Source organism: Salvelinus alpinus, chromosome 23 (assembly GCF_045679555.1).
Source record: "Salvelinus alpinus chromosome 23, SLU_Salpinus.1, whole genome shotgun sequence".
NCBI classification, from domain to species: domain Eukaryota; kingdom Metazoa; phylum Chordata; class Actinopteri; order Salmoniformes; family Salmonidae; genus Salvelinus; species Salvelinus alpinus.
The window spans coordinates 23,649,042-23,663,410 of NC_092108.1; the positions used below are offsets into that span (position 1 = coordinate 23,649,042).

The 14,369-nt window shown below is 41.6% G+C and overlaps 1 protein-coding gene across 3 annotated transcripts in view; it reads left to right on the forward strand.

Moving 5' to 3' along the window:
- Nucleotides 1–11,697: 11,697 nt before the first annotated feature.
- The window catches only part of LOC139550616 (voltage-dependent R-type calcium channel subunit alpha-1E-like), a 73,651-nt gene continuing 70,979 nt past the window's right edge, over nucleotides 11,698–14,369 (forward strand). For 2 of the 3 annotated variants that reach the window (XM_071361614.1, XM_071361617.1), the window contains exon 1: nucleotides 11,698–11,909. The gene's annotated coding sequence lies outside the window, so the exon portion shown is untranslated. The remainder of the gene's footprint in view (nucleotides 11,910–14,369) is intronic. The other variant, XM_071361615.1, reaches the window with a different exon arrangement.

Genomic DNA, 14,369 nt, shown 5'->3' on the forward strand with positions numbered 1-14,369 from the left:
GTGGCTAGATGTGCCAAGCTTATAGAGACATACCTCAAGAGACTTGCAGCTGTATTTACTGCAAAAGGTGGCTCTGCAAAGTATTGACTTGGGGGGGGGGGTGAATAGTCATGCACGCTCAAGTTTTCTGTTTTTTTGTCTTATTTCTTGTTTGTTTCACAATAAAAAATATTTTGCATCTTAAAAGTGGTAGCCATGGTTTGTAAATGACACAACCCCCCCCAAAAAAATCTATTTTAATTCCAGGTTGTAAGGCAACAAAATAGGAATAATACCAAGGGGGTGAATACTTTCTCAAGCCACTGTACAAGGGTGTTACTAGATCCATTTAAATCTATAGACAAGAAAGCCATTGAGACATTTCAATGTAACAACTCTCAAGTAGATTCAGTACTTCTCTCTTAGATCTTTATATCTACAGGGGTGAAATATGCTATGAAAGTGATGCAGCATTTTTCAGGAAGTAGCCTTGTGTCACGATCGTCGTTACGTGAAAGAGAGGAGGACCAAGGCGCAGCGTGAAATGAACACATATTTAATCAACGAAGACGAAGAACACTTACAAACTAAACAAAACAACAAACGTGAAGCTATAATAATGACAAGTGCAGACACAGGCAACATAGACATAGACAATCACCCACAAACTACCTAATGACTATGGTTGCCTAAATATGGCTCCCAATCAGAGACAACGATAGACAGCTGTCTCTAATTGTAGAACCAATCTAGGCAACCATAGACATACATACACCTAGACTAAACACTGCCCCATAAACATACAAAACCCCCTAGACAATACAAAACACATACTTCCCCCATGTCACACCCTGACCTAACTAAAATAATAAAGAAAACGAAGATAAATAAGGCCAGGGCATGACACATTGTATTTTTTTTGTTGCCTTTGTAGGCTTTTAGAATGGTCTTCAATGGGTAAAAACGTAGCACATTGGTTTTCAGTGCAAAAACGTAATAAAAGGCATGTGGCCAAAGTAAATTCATCCACAAACACAAATGTAATTATATACTGTATATATATATTTCACACGATTTTGATAATATATTCGTCAAGCCCATTCAAAATATTAGGGGACAGAACCCAAAAGTATGAAGTACGAAAACAGTTCGGAAGATCCCGATTGAAATTTTAAATAATAACACTTTGGTGGGTGCTTATACGTATTTGTCCTATTTCACACATGTGAATTGGAAATGTGTTTTATGCATATCCCAACTCTCCCTGACACACCTCAGAGAGTGGGGTCATAGTCAGTGTTGGCCATTATTAATCAGCTCAGGGATTAGATCTAGCAACCTTCAGTTGCTGGCCCAACATTCTAACCGCTAAGCTACCTGCCGCCCCAGTATAATTGTAAACACTATAAAGGTGGAAAACTGCAGAAAGTAATGCTGAAAGACTACTTTGTGATAACCTTCAGACTCAGAGTATACACAAACAAACACAAGCAGCAAAAATATGTGCATCTGCTGGTTGGCATTCCTCTCTTTATCTGGTAAAGGACACCAACAGTGTCCATTTTCAAAGAGGCTGTTGGCCATTTACAATTTGACCGCAAACTCCTGCTGCTAGCTAGTCATTTTTAGGTTTTTAGGTTTTCAACTTTTAATTATTTGGGGAGCTTGGCACACCTGTATTTGGGGAGGTTCTCCCATTCTTCTCTACAGATCCTCTCATGCTCTGTCAGGTTGGATAGGGAGCATCGCTGCACAGCTATGTTCAGGCTTCTCCAGAGATATTTGATCTGGTTCAAGTCCAGGCTCTGGCTGGGCCACTCAAGGACTTTCAGAGACTTGTTCTGAAGCCACTCCTGCGTTGTCTTAGCTGTGTGCTTAGGGTCATTGTCCTGTTGGAAGGTGAACCTTCGCCCCAGTCTGAGGTCCTAGGTGCTCTGGAGCAGGTTTTTCATCAAGGTTCTCTCTCTACTTTGCTCCGTTCATCTTTCCCTTGATCCTGACTAGTCTCTCAGTCCCTGCCACTGAAAAACATCCCCACAGCATGATGCTGCCACCACCATGCTTCACCGTAGGGTATGGTGCAACGTTTCCTACATATGTGACGCTTGGCATTCAGGCCAAAGAGTTCAATCCTGGTTTCATCAGACCAGAGAATCTTGTTTCATTGTCTGAGAGTCCTTTAGGTGCCTTTTGGCAAACTCCAAGTGGGCTGTCATGTGCCTTTTACTGAGGAGTGGCTACTGTCTGGCCACTCTACCATAAAGGGCTGATTGGTGGAGTGCTGCAGAGATGGTTGTCCTTCTGGAAGGTTCTCCCATCTCCACAGAGGAACTCTGGAGCTCTGACAGAGTCACCATCAGGTTCTTGGTCGCCTCCCTGACCAAGGCCCTCCTCCCCCGATTGCTCAGTTTGGCTGGGCGGCCAGCTCTAAGAAGAGTCTTGATGGTTCCAAACTTCTTTCATTTAAGATTGATGGAGGCCACTGTGTTCTTGGGGACCTTCAATGCTGCAGAAATGTTTTGGTACCCTTTCCCAGATCTGTGCCTCGACACAATCCTGTCTCGGAGCTCTACGGACAATTCCTTCGACCTCATGGCTTGGTTTTTGCTCTGACATGTACTGTCAATTGTGGGACCTTGTATAGACAGGTGTGTGCCTTTCCAAATCATTTATTTTGTACCCCTTTGTCTCCCTAATTTTGTGTATCCAATTGGTAGTAGCGGTCTTGTCTCATCGCTGCAACTCCCGCACGGACTCGGGAGAGGCAATGGTCGAGAGTCGTGCGTCCTCCGAAACACAACCCAACCAAGCCACACTGCTTCTTGACACAATGCCCACTTAACCCGGGAGCCAGCCACATTAACATGTCGGAGGAACCACCGTACACCTGGCGACCGTGTCAGCCCGCCACAGGAGTCTCTAGTGCCCGATGGGACATGGACATCCCTGCCCGCCAAACTCTCCCCTAACCAGGATGACGCTGGGCCAATTGTGCACCGCCTCATGGGTCTCCCGGTCGCGGCCTCCGGTGACAGAGCCTGGACTCGAGCCTTTCCAAATCATGTCCAAACAATTGAATTTACCACAGGTGGACTCCAATCAAGTTACAGAAACATGGATGATCAATGGAAACAGGATGCACCTGAGCTCAATTTCGAGTCTCATAGCAAAAGGTCTGAATACTTACGTAAATAAGGTATTTCTGTTTTTTATTCTTAATGAATTAGCAAAAATATTTTTTTTACTGTATTTGCTTTGCCATTATTGGGTATTGTGTGTAGATTAATGAGGAAAAAAACGAATTTAATCAATTTTAGAATGAGGCTGAAACGTAACAAAAAAGAAGTCAAGGGGTCTGAATACTTTCCGAATGCACTGTATCATACCCCCCCCAAAAATGCTAACCTCCCCTGTTATTGGTAATGGTGAGAGGTTAGCATGTCTTGGGGGTATGATATAAAATGCTAACCTCCCCTGTTATTGGTAATGGTGAGAGGTTAGCATGTCTTGGGGGTATGATCTTTGTGCCTCTGTAACTTTATCATGCATCATTATTCACAGTTCATTCATGATTATCCGTAATCATTGTAGCATCCACATTAATGTAGAAGTGTAGAAGATTAATGTAGAAGAAATATATTCTACTCTTATTTACAATAAAAGTGTCTCCAAAATGACAATAGATTATTTACCATTCATTTCTATTGGGCACAACATAATCTGAAACACAACCAAAACAAACTGCAAATGCATCCAACATGTTTGTAGAGCCACAAGCTTGATGGAGTCATTGCGTGTTAGGAATATGGTACAAAATACTAAATGTTTGACTACATTAACACACATATAAGTGAATTTGTCAAAATACTTATGAAACCTTCAAATGGGGATACTAGATAGATAAAGTGCTTTCATTTATAAAAAAAGAGAAACAGATAAGTATGAAAATACCCTCAAATAAAAGGTGACATTCTGATATGTCGCCTCATATGAAACATTTGATCTCAAATCCAAAATGTTGGAGTATAGAGACAAAGATAATTTGTTTTATTATTTCATTTTTTATTTTAAAAGATTTACCCACCTGCTAGTTACAACCTTGTCTAATCTTGGCAACTCGTCAATGGGCCGGGAGAGGCGAAGGTTGAGACATGCGTCCTCCAAAACATGACCCGCATAGTTAACTACTTAACACACCGCTCGCTTAACCCAGAAGTCAACCGCACTAGACCACTTCCACACTCCATCCCCCAGGGGCAGCAGCAGCCAGGTCCAGGGGCTTGGCAAGGCCTGATTATGCATAGGTGCTGCCAATTAAGGTTATCATCAGTCAGTCTGCAAGCTTGCAAAGCCTTGAGGCTGCACGTTTTCTTGGTGGCCGTGAGGCCTTTCATTTTTGGTTTGAATCCTTAGTTTGGGCTTTTTTTATATATTTATGTTCATCACCCTGACCTGAACAACAATAATCTGTTTGTGCTGGCCAACCAAGAGGTATTTGGTATTTTATTAGGATCTCCATTAGCTGTGAAAGCAGCAGCTACTCTTCCTGGGATCCACACAAAACATGAAACATGACATGATACAGAACATTAATAGACAAGAACAATTCAAGGACAGAACTACATCCATTTAAAATGTCACACATAGCCTATATATCAGTACATACACACAATATCTAGGTCATATAGGGGAGAGGAGTTGTGCCATGAGGTGTTGCTTTATCTGTTTTTTGAAACCAGGTTTGCTGTTCACTTGAGCAATCTGAGATGTAAGGGAGTTCTATGCAATCATGGCTCTATATAATATTGACATTTTCTTGAATGTGTTCTGTATTTGGCGATTGTGAAAAGACTGCTGGCAGTATTGTGACTGTGTCACATCTGTGTGTAAGTTGACTATGCAAACAATTAGGAATTTTCAACACATTAATGTTTCTTATAAAAATAAGTGATGCAGTCAGTCTCTCCTCTACCTTTAGCCAAGAGAGACTAGCATGCATAGTATTGATATTAGCCCTCTGCAGTTCTTCTAGGTCCTTATTTGCAGCACCTGACCATATGACTGGGCAATAATTAAGATAAAACTAGAGCCTGTAGGGTTTGCTTTGTGGAGTGTGGTGTCAAAAAAGCAGAGCATCTCTTTATCAAGGATAGACCTCTCCCCATCTTTATGACCATTGAATCAATTTGTCAAAGAAGAAGATTTAGAAAATTGAAGGGACATTTCCCTTCTCTGCTTCAGTTTGATCCTTCTGATGTAATGGAGGTGATGGAGTTAATTGTTAATTTAAAGAAATCAGCAGCAGGTCATGATGAGATTGATGCCTCTTTGGTGAAATCAGTGTCTTCCTCGATTACTGAGCCTCAGTCGCACAGTCACATAGAAATGTCCTTGTTTTAGAAAGAAAAGCACATTTTTGTCCATTAAAATAACATCAAATTGATCAGAAATACAGTGTAGACATTGTTAATGTTGTAAATGACTATTGTAGCTGGAAACGGATGATTTTTTAAAAGGAATATCTACAGTCGTGGCCAAAATTTGAGAATTACACAAATATAAATTTTCACAAAGTTTGCTGCTTCAGTGTCTGTAGATTTTTTTTTCAGATGTTACTATGGAATACTGAAGTATAATTACAAGCATTTCAAAGGCTTTTATTGACAATTACATGAAGTTGATGCAAAGAGTCAATATTTGCAGTGTTGACCCTTCTTTTTCAAGAACTCTTTTTCAAGAACTCTGCAATCCGCCCTGGCATGCTGTCAATTATCTTCTGGGCCACATTCTGACTGATGGCAGCCCATTCTTGCATAATCAATGCTTGGAGTTCGTCAGAATTTGTGAGTTTTTGTTTGTCCATCCGCCCCTTGAGGATTGACCACAAGTTCTCAATGGGATTAAGGTCTGGGGAGTTTCCTGCCATGGACCCAAAATATCAATGTTTTGTTCCCCGAGCCACTTAGGTATCACTTTTGCCTTATGGCAACGTACTCCATCATGCTGGAAAAGGCATTGTTCGTCAGCAAACTGTTCCTGGATGGTTGGGAGAAGTTGCTCTCGGAGGATGTGTTGGTACCATTGTTTATTCATGGCTGTGTTCTTAGGCAAAATTGTGAGTGAGCCCACTCCCTTGGCTGAGAAGCAACCACACACATGAATGGTCTCAGGATGCTTTACTGTTGGCATGACACAGGACTGATGGTAGCACTCATCTTGTCTTCTCCGGACAAGCATTTTTCCGTATGCCCCAAACAATCGGAAAGGGGATTCATTTGAGAAAATGACTTTACCCCAGTCCTCAGCAGTCCAATCCCTGTACCTTTTGCAGAATATCAGTCTGTCCCGAGAGACAGTCTGTTAACGAGAGAATCGTCAGGTTACAGAATAGTAGACAAGCCTAGGACCCCTAGACTTACCGAGTACAGTGAAACAGTAGGTTTGTCTAATCGGTTCTGTAACAATAAGTATTCATATATTTGAGGCTTTCCTCTCGTGGATCTTGTTGAGGACATCAACAGTGTCCTCCAGCAGGTATTCAGAGGCTGTCGACCATCCTCATCTTGATGGCCAACTCCTCGTGCTGCCAATTCTGCATCTGGAGCTGTTCTCCGGGCAGCTCCTGATGCTGAAAGAGACCAACAGGATACATTAGTGTGTGTGCGTGTGTGTGTGCGTGTGTCAATTATGGACAATGACAAGACACTTGTAAAAAATTTACCAGAATGTGGTCCACCCTGTTCAGCTTCTTCCACTTGAGGCTTGTTGGGAAAGTATGGCCAAACTTCTTGGTCAGGTCCACCTCTACCTTCTTGAGGCCATAGGCCTTTAAAACCTCATGTGTTATGAATGCCTGTGACAGACACAATAATGCATGCACGACCGCACACTCACACACACATAATCTCTCTCTCACACACACACACAGCGCAAGACTTGACTCCACAAATCCTGCTTTTGTCTCACCTGAACCTCTGCCATATTATCAAAGCTGAGTTTACACTTGTAGGTGCAGTGTCTGACCTCAGGCTTCTCCCATGGCAGCCTCTTAACTTTTCCTTCTGGGAAGATGTCCTTCAGGATCTCCCAGCTGAGGTCAAAAACAGCCTTCAGGAAAATTAGAGACATACTGTAGGAGGGTCACTCAAAACTACACAAACAATGAGCCACCACTTCGATAAATCCTGTAAAAAAGAAGGTCAGGACGAATTCGTTACCTACTATTCCACCATATTAACTAATTTACACTAATTGGGTGAATTAACTGATTGTGTGAATCAATATGTGAATATTGTGAATCTGTGCTTTTACACCAAGGCTTACCATCCTGTAGCTACGCTTGCTACGGATCTCCAGATCATCTCCCTCTGCATATATCCCCAGAGGGATGCCTGGCTTGTCTTCGTCAGCCAGGATGTGTGGCCCCTGGGCCAGCTTGCTTTGGGTCCAAATGTGTCCAGTAGCCAGGTGCACCAGCCTGGTCACCGCAGGCACTGTGTGGGGCACCACCATAGGGATCTTAGCCTTTTGTGGCTTAAGCTTGGCTGGTTCTTTGGGAGGCTCTTTGTCACCTGCTTTAGCCTGGGGCTGCTGGTTTCCACCTGCCTTGGCATGAGACTGCTGGTTTCCACCTGCCTTGGCATGAGGCTGCTGAAGCTTACAGAGTTGCTTCCTCTTTGCCTCACTGTGGCCCAAATCATTGTTGAACCACTTATCCCCGAGCTCGTCCAGCAGCTCATCGAGCTCATCGCGAGGTTTGGTATTTTTCCCCTCTTTGGCTGGACCGATGGCTTTGGCGACGGTGGTACGACTGGCCTTTGTCTGGACAGAGTGTGGAACAGAGAATAGTTATACTAGAGAATGTACTGGATACTTCAAAAAGGAACTTCTCAAGACATGGACAGTACAAAAGCATCCAAAAACATAAAATGATACGATGGGGCAACTCACCTGGCTGTTGCTCTGCTCAGGAGGGTAGGGTGAGCACCTGCCGGTGCTGCTGCCTCGGCCACTGCTGGAGCTGTGGCTGGAACTGGAGCTCGAGTTGCTCTCCTCAATCTCACTCTCCCCAGAAGACTCAAAGTCCTCCTCATAGTCAGCCTCAGCCTAATGGTGAAAGACTCATTCAGTGACCCACAGTAGAACATTACCTATGGCCAATGACTATGTACTACATGTATATTAAAAATAAATAACAAAAGTTACTCCCTTACCTCTTCCTCTTTCTCCTCATCTGAGGACACCTTCTCCTCCTTCTCCTCAGTGTCAGGGCTGGACTGGACCAAATTGCCATCGGAGGCCTTGGAGGGTTCTTTTTCCCCCTGGGAGGCTTGGAAGATCCACATGGCCAGAACCTCCTTCTCCAGGCAGTGCACAGCTTCCTCCACGGCATCCAGCTGGCATTTCCATTCTAGCAGCTTCTCTGCCTGGCAGCAACGTTGCCAGAGCACATGCTCACGCTTGGTCAGGTACCTAGCAGATGAGACATATCAATTATTTCCCCCACAGATGAACCTGTGATATTACATAAATCCATATCTGATGACAAAGTGTGTAGTAGGAGTACAGTATTAACTAGATATAAGGACATCAAAACAGAGTTACTTTGAAACCTTGTTGGCCACCTTACGACTCCTTCTTCCCAATAACTGAACCTCCTCCTATGGGGACCATACATTACAGTACATGTAGTTAGTTACTTATACACAACCATGGTTATGCTACTAAGTACAGTACATACAAAATAAGAGTGGTGTTACTAAGTACATACAATAATGGTGTTACTAAGTACATAATACCATAATGGTGTTACAAAGTACACATAAAATCATAGCAGTGTTGCTAAAGTACCCTAAAACTTAAATTAAACGCTTAGTCTCAAATAGCTGCCTGTCCCTTTTAAAACATAGGTAGCATAAACGTAACCACATGTATATGGATTTGCTTTAGTGTACAGTACCAGTCAAAAGTTTGGACACACCTACCACCTTTTTCTTTATTTGTTACTATTTTCTACATGCTATAATAATAGTGAAGACATCAAAACTATGAAATAACACATATGGAATCATGTAGTAAACAAAAAAGTGTTAAACAAATCAAAATATATTTAATATTGTCAAACGGTGGGTGTAGCTGGTGCATGGAAGTCAGGCGCAGGAGAGCAGAGATGAGTGAACAAAGAAGCACTTTACTGAGGCAATAGTAAGAACAGAACGCAACCGCGTCACAAAAACAAATGCCCAAAGAACAAGTGAGGCAGCACAAAGTACAACAACCCAGTACAAAGTACCGGCTGCCACAAAGCACGGGTACAAAACAAAACCCGGCGCAAACCAGCCGGAAGCGTGCCAACCTTGACAATAAACAATACCCCACAGACATGGAGGGAACAGAGGGCTAAATACACATAGTAATCATGAGGAGATGTAAACCAGGTGTACAGGAAAACAAGACAAAACAAATGGAAAATGAAAGGTGGAGCGGCGATGGCTAGAAGAACGGTGTCGACAAGGCGAGGGACCGACTTTAGCGGCAGTCGTGACAAATATTTGAGATTCTTCAAAGTAGCCACCCTTTGCTCTTTGGGATTTTGAGTGGTGCAGCGGTCTAAGGCACTGCATCTCAGTGCAAGAGGCATCACTACAGTCCCTGGTTCGAATCCACGCTGAGTTATAGTGTCAGAATGGGTAATTGACAATAAATGGGTCTTACATCCAAAATCATTGTATTTGGTTCAAAGCAGCTGAACTCCTAGGAGTAACATTGGATGGTCAGTTAACAGGGGAAAGTCCCAAGTGGATCAGTGGTCTAAAGCACAGCATCTCAGTACAAGATGTGTCACGGCAGTCCCTGGATGCAAATCCAGGCTGTATCACATCCGGCCATAATTGGGAGTCCCATAGGGTGGTGCACAATTGGCCCAACGTTGGCCAGGGTAGGCCGTCATTGTAAATAAGAATTTGTTCTTAACTGACTTGCCTAGTTAAATAAAAAAATCATTGATGACAGCTTTGCACACTCTTGGCATTCTCTCAACCAGCTTCAAGATGTAGTCACATGGAATGCATTTCAATTAACGGTTGTGCCTTATTCATTTGTGGAATTTCTTTCCTTCTTAATGCGTTTGAGCCAATCAGTTGTGTAGTGACAAGGTAAGGGTGGTATACAGAAGATAGCCCTAGTTGGTAAAAGACCAAGTCAATTTCATGGCAAGAACAGCTCAAATAAGCAAAGGGTAACGACAGTCAAAATTGCTTTAAGACATGAAGGTCAGTAAATCTGAAAAATTTCAAGAACTTTGAAAGTTTCTTCAAGTGCAGTCGCAAAAACCATCAAGCGCTATGATGAAACTGGCTCTCATGAGGACCGCAACAGGAATGGAAGACTGAGAGTTACCTCTGCTGCAGAGGATAAGTTCATTAGAGTTACCAGCTTCAGAAATTGCAGCCCAAATAAATGCTTCACATAGTTCAAGTAACAGACACATCTCAACATCAACTGTTCAGAGGAGACTGCGTGAATCAGGCCTTCATTGTTGAATTGCTGCAAAGAAACCACTACTAAAGGACACCAATAATAAGAAGAGACATGCTTGTGCTATGAAACTGGTGAATTAGACTGGTGAAATCTGTCTTTTGGTCTGATCAGTCCAAATTTGAGATTTTTGGTTCCAACCGCGGTATCTTTATGAGACGCAGAGTAGGTGAGCGGATTATCTCTGCATGTGTGGTTCCCACCATGAAGCATGTCAGATCATGTCTATTGCATATATAAGCCAGTGGGGAACAATAGAGTGTAATTAATTAATCAGCACATTTACCATGTGAGGGGTCTCCATTCTGAAATAGATCCACTTGTTTCACCAGCCAGTCAAAGCAACCACTCTGTTCAAAGATTGAGCAGAGACTGACAAACTGCTAGTGATACTCTAAAACAGAATGCTAATGATGTGATAATACAGTGCATGGTACATGTAATAAGGAACACTGAGGATGAAGTAATCCATATGAACATTCTTCGAGAGCAGTCAATGTGGTCAAATGTGTGATGTGTGTTAATTCCCGTGTATTAAACTTATTTTTAACTAGAACTACAACTTAAAATCAAATATTCAGTGTTTTCCTTGCGACTCTTTTATTTCAAAATAAAAGTTGATAAAGCTGAAGATGAAACAAATTGAGCAGTCCATCCCCATCTCTGACTGACATTGAGTGATTTGTTCTAGAAATGTAATACTAGGCCACCAACTACTGTAAAATGTATGATATACTGTAGTTTTACTTCACCATAGTTTCAAATAGCCTTTGGCCCTTTCAACAATTGCATTGATATTTATAGTGTAATGTTCATATTCAGTTCCTTAGACCTACAGCAGTTTTGACTCAAGTTATTATTGGGTTAATAACTTCCACTCCAGAAGGATGTCCAAGCCATTCATTGCATGATGCTTCAATTAAAAAAAAGGCTTTACCAAATAAATTAAATCATGTGTAACATCAGGCATTTTCAATGGTACATGGTTCACAATAAACATGAATTAAGATGATCAATTAATACATGTTAGCAATTTACTAGTTTCTATAGAACATGGGCATACTGTACTTGATCTAACACTGACTGATTCCCTGCACAGAGTAATGATTATTGGGATGATTTCCATGCATAACCAACCCCTTTCCCTCCCTTCCTTCTCCAAGCAGCCTGTGTAGCCTACATTAATCTCAGCTAGACTCCTTGGCTCCCAGCCTCTCTCCTGGATTTAGCTGCACAGCACTAATCATCATCACTCAAGGAATTCACGCGAATTCGTTTTTAATCATAATCTCAGACAATTTGAGGAATAAGAGGAGAATAAGACGAATTTCGTGTCATTTTGATGGCAGGTGCACTGGTAACTGATAGTATGAAGAAGGGGACGTCACTTCAAGGTAAATGTTGTTTTTACAGATGAATATTTTACAGATGAGTTAATTGATGTTTTCCCCAACGATCCATTACAGTATTCCCTAGAGCCCATAGTAACATGTTTCTAGTCGTTTATTTGGTGCTCTGATTATACTGTAATGCGCTTAATTGTTTGTTGTCGTTAATATGCTGTATTCATGAAAACATCCTATTATTCCACATATACCTGTTGGAAGCTCGGTTTTTTATTATATTTGATTTCATCGATTCGCCGGCGACCAATGTTTGCGCACAAATGAGTCGAAAGGGGGTATAACTTGGCAGATCTTGTTGCAAACAATTCCAGTACGCATTAAGTGTTGCGCAAGATAACAACCATGGACATATTTCCAAATTAAAAAGGACACAGAATCTCAATGGAGTGGTTAACTTTATAATGAAGATTGAAAAGCATGTGAACGTTCTGATATTATATTATATATCAAGGATTTTATTATGTGTTAGGCTGTGTTTTATTCATTCGCAGCTACAAATGTAATAACAGTACAAACAAAAAAGAAACAACCTAATAACAGTTAGCTAGCTGAAGGAAAACCTCTATTCTATTCTAGCTACCCCATGCCCTTACAGTTTTTGCGAAGGGAGATACTCATGGCCTATGCGGTCCTAATAAGTTGTTTTGTTATTGGATGTCATTGATGTATTGTTGACTACTATGACATATTTCATATGGCAGAATTAAAAGTAATACTAATGGCGATCTCATCTATATCTTCAACGTAATTAAAGTCCAGACTGATATGATTTACATCATGTTGGTTCAAGTGTGTTGCTTATATGATGCTGTGTACTATGAGGCCAAGGTCCAGTTTCAGTTATGGCAACACACAAAGCACAATAGAATAGAATACATTGGTCTTTCTCAGTGTACTGCCTGTCACTGGCTGTCCCTCTACTGTAGCCCAGGTTAGGACAGCGGCAGCTCTGCAGTCATGTCTCCTGTGGCTGTACAGGTCTGAAGAGCTGCTGATGAGTGACTCACTCTCTCTCCTCTCTCTGTGCCTCAGCTCTCCCACACTCCAGAATGCTCCTTTCAGCTTCTGCTCAGTGGAAACGGCCTTGTCTCTTCTCTGTCTCAGATAGTGTCGCAGATAACCGCTGTTCTGTTCTGCCATTTCTAACATACAGTACTTTAATAGCCCCATAGAACAACAGCGTGAGGAAAGCAGCCAGGGTTCTCATGTGGGGTCCATTGGAGCAATGGGTTTGATAATTGTGTAATGAACCCCTGGCATTTACATTATCATCCAATTATGTGGTCATATTCAGGGCATTTTAATATAGTGCATTGCGTAGATTTGTTCATGTAATCAAATTGCAATCAGGAAAGGTGAGGTTAGAGAGGATCAGATCATTATTTTACTCAATATAAATAAATGTTGTCCTTTTGGTACTTTGTAACTAAGGCATTCAGTTTTCAGCATCCCCATTTTGGAGATTGTATTGTGTTTCCAAGAAACAAAAGTCTAAAGAGAAAGCTTGGTTTTCCATCTATCATTCTCCCTATTTCCCGCTGTAAGTGCTTGGTTCGTTTGGTACATATGAGTTATTAGTGGTTCACTTCACGCAAACAGCTGTTAAAGCTAAAAGAAAATGGCACTGCATCAGGGGAGGTCACTTTGCTTTTCTTTTCATCCATTTGTGTGAAATGGCAAGATACACCCAATTACTCAGCAGTGAAATATCAATAGAGCCGTACGCCTTCACAAGGACCAGACGTTTAACCCCTTTTATTTGGCAACATCATCATCACTAAAAGGAACGGACCTACTGTCAGATAAAGGTGACTCTGGTATGTGCCTACATCAGACGAAAGGTTAAAGGTTAAAAGAGGGAAGCTTGAGGCAGGTGGACTTACTGCCTGAGAGAAGCAAATCTGTTTTCAAAAACTGTAGTCTGCACAAGATAAGACTGAACAGTGGATTTTTCAGCTTGATATTAGCTTCAGGTTATCAGATTGAGTTACAGAAAACAAATCTGTTTTCGAGGACTTGGCACAGAAAAATATTATCAGTATACATATTTGCAACTCATCGGTAGCTGCAGTCAAATTACTAAATTACCCTCTAGTGGCCTCATGGGTGGGATGTTATTAATATGTTTCATAATTTCATAATTAATAAATATTAAAAATATAAAATCATGCAGAAAATCCATTGTTCCTATGTTAGACGGTTGTGTTATATTTCAGTCTTCTGTGATGTATATAAAGTCTAATATTGGGACGCAAACTCAAAATGTAAGTCATTAAAACTCCATATCTGACATGGTACAGGTGTCTTCTTTGTTTTAAGACCATAACCATGTGTGTGAGGTGTAGACTTTTGTTTCAAAGTAAACTTGTTTAAGGTTACCAAGAAACACTCTGTGTGACCCTGACTTAGCCCACTGCAGTAAAAGGTTACATGGAATCCGCAGTAGGG